Source organism: Chrysochloris asiatica, unplaced genomic scaffold (genome assembly GCF_000296735.1).
Source record: "Chrysochloris asiatica unplaced genomic scaffold, ChrAsi1.0 scaffold00011, whole genome shotgun sequence".
Lineage (NCBI taxonomy): Eukaryota > Metazoa > Chordata > Mammalia > Afrosoricida > Chrysochloridae > Chrysochloris > Chrysochloris asiatica.
The window spans coordinates 31,950,048-31,955,486 of NW_006408529.1; positions in this window are offsets into that span (position 1 = coordinate 31,950,048).

Sequence of the window (5,439 nt, forward strand, 5' to 3'; positions counted from 1 at the left end):
AACTGCCAACCTTGTGGTTCAAACCCACCTTGCAGTCCAGTGCATTAACCCACAGCACCATACCAGGACTCCAACCATGAGTACGTTGTTGTAAGTGAAGTCTCATTAGAACCCTGTATAGGGTTTCCAAGGAGCATATGGTGAGCTTGAACTGCTGACCTTGTGATTCGAATTGACCTTGCAGTGCAGCGCATTAACCCACAGCGCCACACCAGGACTTCAACCATGCGTATAGGAGTTAAGATATACAACACTTTTGTGGGGGGGTGGTGGTGGTGGTGGTGAATCACAATTCAATCCATAACGAGTAGCGAAGCATTATTTTCATCAATTTTGTGGAACTCTCTACAATATACCACATACGGCTTATAAATAACATATTCTCATTGATAATAGTCTATTATGCTTCACAAGACATAACAAAGAATCTGCATCTTCACAAGTGGCACCAGACTACTGTTTTACGTACTTGTTTCTGCCTCTTAATTGTTTCTCTGCCATCCTTACTGTGGGCTGTCACCTGTCACCATCAATGTGTATTTCTCCAGTATGCTCCACCACCTTCTAATTTTCTGCTTTCAATCAGCTTGGAACTTAAAAATAATCAGACAACTAAGTCTGTTGGAATCCTTTCTAAACTATGAAAACAATGCCTTTTAGGATCATCTGAGGAACAAGCAAGTTTTGTGACATTGTATGACTGTTCTTGGAGTCCTGGTATGGTGCTGTGGGTTAATGCGCCAGACTGCAAAGCCATTTGAACTGCAAGGTCGGCGGTTCAAGCCCACCAGCTTCTCCTCGGAAACCCTAGACAGGGTTGCTATGGTTTGGAATCGACTTGATAGCATTTGACAAAACAAATAATGATTGTTCTTGAGCCTTCTTGGTTCTGAAGCAGATCTGAATTCTAGGCAAAGCTTCTTGCTCTTGCGACCTTCTGCTGTGGGAAATGTCCTCAGGCACTGACTCTCTAATTGCCAGTCTTTAGTTTTTTTTTCACCAGTGCCCTCTGACAACATTTCTTTGTTGTGTGCTCATCTCAGTGCTGGTTTTGTTTCCTTTATAATGAGCTCTTTCATAGCAAAGATCTTGCACTTCCCTTCATGGTCTGCAGCAATCCACACCTGCCTAATACCTAAGAAACCAATGTGGTGGTACCATTTAAATGTTTACATCACGCTTTCAGGCTTTCCATTGTGAATAAGTGCCACAATTATAAAAGCTGCACAGAAGTAGGAAGCATGCCAGTTGAATGAATGGTCTCATTTGTAGGCAGCTTGCATTGTGTTTTATAAGAATATGTTTGACATTTTAAGCTTTTCTGTGGCAGTAAATTGTACTTCTCCTAGCAGCAAGAGTTATTATGTCTGTGCCCAGAATAAACCAGACTGTTATGAAAAGTCTAAGTTTTTTTCAGTTTTCATACTCCGTTTTGCCATTGTGTTTGTTTCTTCAGAGGTAAGTCTATAAGGGTTATTATTATTTCTCATTTAAAACTACAATTACCACTCTTTTAACCTTTAGGAATTTCATCATAATCTCTTTAAAGAGAACAAAACAAGTTAAATTGGGCTAGAGAGTTCAGATTTTAAATCAGAAATAAAATATAAATAACACAAAAGGCTCAAACTAAAGTTCCTAAGGTAAGATGGAGCTATTCTTATAAATGTTTTTGTGGGCTAGAGAGTTCAGATTTTAAATAAGAAATAAAATATAAATAACACAAAATGCTCAAACTAAAGTGCCTAAGGTAAGATGGAGTTATTCTTATAAATGTTTTTGTTGAGTGCTGTTGAGTTGGTTCCGACTCATAGGGTTTCTAAGCCACTGACCTCGCAGTTCAAACTGACCTTGAGGTCAAGTAATTATCCTATGGCACCACACCGGGACAGAGTCTAGAATGCCATCTATATTGTAATATTCACAGTTTTTTATGATTTATGATATACGCAGCAGACTGCTAGTGTGGTGCTGTAGGATCAGCACTGGACTGGAAACCCACCACCTTCTCCTCGGAAACCCTATCCATGGTTGCTATGTGTCAAAACCAACTTTTGTTGCTGTTGTTGTGAAGTGCTGTCGAGTCGGTTCCAACTCATAGTGACCCTGTATACGGTTTACGAGGAGCAGCTGGTGAATCTGAACAGCCGACCTTGAGGTTCAAACTGACCTTGTGATCCAGTGCCTATCCTACAGTGACACACCAGGATTCCATCAGAACCAACTAGATGGCACTTACCAACAACAACAAGATATACTCACATTTTGACACTTTTTAATTGGGGTACATTTTACAGAAGTTCAAATATAAAGATGTTAAAATGTAAAACAATGGAAGGAAAGCACTGAAGTGTAAATTTTTGAAAAATACCTGCTAATACCAGAAATAATATGACAGTAATTATTTGAGTTTTTAAAAAGTAGCTTTTTCCTTTAGAAGACCAATCTTCTACTCTGACCATAAGATCTTCGTTTTATCCCCTTCAAGAACACAGCTTTGGTATGTACTACATCTCAATGTAAAGAAAACAAAAATCTCACCACTGGACCAATAAACAACATTCTTATCAACGGAGAAAAGATTGAAGTTGTCAAGGACTTCATTCTTCTGGGATCAACTTTCAACACTCATGGAAGCAGTATTCAAGAAATCAAATGATGTATTGCATTAGGCAAATCTGCTGCACAAGACCTTTTCAAAGTGTTGAGGAGCAAAGATGTCAGCTTTAGGACTAAGGCGAGCCTGGCCCAAGCCATGGTATTTTCAATAACCTCATATGCATGTGAAAGCTGGACTGTGAATAAGGAAGACCATAGAAGAGTTGATGTTTTTGAGTTATGGTGTTGGAGGAGAATATTGAAAGTGCCATGGGCTGCCAAAAGACGAACAGTTCTGTGTTGCAAGAAGTGCAGCCAGAGTGCTCCTTGGAGGCCAGGATGGCCAAACTTTGTCTCTCATACTTAGGACATATTGTCAGGAGGGACCAGTTGCTGGAGAAGGACATGATATTTGGTAAGATGGAGGGTCAGAGAAAAAGAGGAAGACCTCCAAAGAGACGGATTGGCCAAGTAGCAGCACTGATGGACTCAAGCATGGCAACAACAGTGAGGTTGGCCCAGGATCGGGCAGTGTTTCGTTCTGCTGTGCATAAGGTCATTATGAGTCGGTCCCGACTCGATGGCACCTAACAACAACAAAACTGTTAGAAAACAAGAAGTTACACAGTTCATTCATGAGAAAATTACAGTAAAAAACAGGCAAATACATATAAAACCAAAGCTTAAATTTGTAATGCTGTCCACTTCACTCATTTCCTTCCCTTTCAAAGCCATGTTGTTGTTGTTGTTGTTGTTGTTAGTTGCCATCGAGTCGGTACCAACCCATAGCAACCTTATGCACAGCAAAACAAAACACTGCCCTATCCGGGGCCAACCTCACTATTGTTGCCACGCTTGAGTCCATCGATGCTGCCACTTGGCCAATCCATCTCGCTGAGGGTCTTCTCCTCTTTTTCTCTGACCCTCCACCTTACCAAACATGATCTCCTTCTCCAGCGACTGGTCCCTCCTGACAATATGTCCAAAGTATGAGAGATGAAGTTTGGCCATCTTGGCTGCTAAGGAGCACCCTGGCTGCACTTCTTCCAAAATGGATCTATTGGTTCTTTTGGCAGCCCATGGCACTTTGAATATTCTCCTCCAACACTTCAAAGCCATAGATACTGACAAAATAATGCATCATCAGACTCAGCTCCTAGTTCACTAAGAAAATGTAAATTTCTTCAGTTTCCCTCCTACTATCTCAAAATCGTGTATATTCCTTATGTTTCACAATTATCATATTCCTTTCAAAGGTTAAGCAACCCTGATGGTGTGATGGTAAAGTACTGTACTACTAACTAAAAGGTTGGTGGTTTGAATCCACCAGTCACTCTGTGGGAGAAAGATATAGCATTCTGCTTCTGTAAAGATTTACAGCCTTGGGAACTGTATGGGGCAGCTCTGTCCTGTCCTACAAGGTCATTTGTTTGCCTCTCCTGAGGCCTGAGCCTCTCCTCTATCTTTCTGTCTTTAGTCACTCTTCTCCCAAGGGTTTTCTCTCCTCAGTCAGTAGATACAGTGGTGGTGCTGGTGGTGTGCTGTGGAGTCCGTTCCAACTCACAGTGACCCTACAAAGGGTTTCCAAGGCTGTAAATCTTTACGGGAGCAGAAAGCTTCATCTTTTCCCCTCAGAATGGTTGGTAGTTTCAAACTGTTGACTTTGAGGTTAGCAGCCCAACTTGTAACCACTACAATGCCAGAGCTTCTTAGTAGATACAGAGCAGTCTCTAAATATAAGCAGGCAGTCCTACATAAATATAAACTATCTCCAGACACCCTGCGTCTGTCCTCAAGCTTTATTGTTGTTAGATGCTGCTATGAGTTTAGACTCATAGTGAACCTACCTAACAGAGTAGAACTGCCCTATAGTATTTTCTAGGAGTCCTGGTGTGGTGCCAAATGAAATGAACTTAAACTCAAGGTTGGTTTGAACCACAAGGTTGGTGATCCAAACTCACCAGCTGCTCCTATATAGGGTCACAATGAGTTGGAACCAACTTTATGGCACTTAACAACAATCTTTATGAGAAGGACTTCTGGTAGCATAGTGGGTTATGCATTGGGCTGCCAATCATAATGTCAGCAGTTCAAATCTACTAGTCACCCTGCAGAAGAAACATGAGGCTTTCTGCTCCCATAAAGATTTATAGCCTCGGAAACCCTATACAACAGGATTGCTATGAGTTGGAACCAACTTGACAATACTTAACAACAACAACAAATACTTGTAAAACTTCACTCTGCTTCAAAAGTCTCTTGGTTTTTCATGCTATATACTTCTACTACTAGGTTTTATAGCAAAATCACCCTTGAGAAAAATTACTGTTGAACACTGCAGAATGGTAATTTTGCTGGCAGCTGTGTTAGCAGGTGGACCAGGATGTACTCTTTCTGAAGACATTGATTGCTCAGGAGTCAGCTCCACATAAACAAGAATGCCCCAAATAGCTAGCATGCTGCTTAAGAGAAGATTTGTGAATTGAGAAGCTAAGGCATAATAGGAGGTGGTTGCAGGGTATAATCAAGTGGGAACAGAGTAACATCATGTTGTGCTAGTGGGGACAAAGGCAATTAATATCAGCAGTATATGTGATAGGTTTATGCCACATTAGGTGAAAATTATTACCACCGATGTCATTTATGACTACTTGACAACCGACTAGTATGTAAAAGAAAACTCTACAACTAGTTTCTTAAAGACCAGGGCCTAGAATTCATGTGTACTGATTCTACAAGCTGAGAGACCCACCATGACACATGTTAGTTTCAAAAAGCAGTTCTAAAGCCTCCATGAAAACAAGATGTATGCAATAAAAGTTTTAACTAGATGTGGCACAA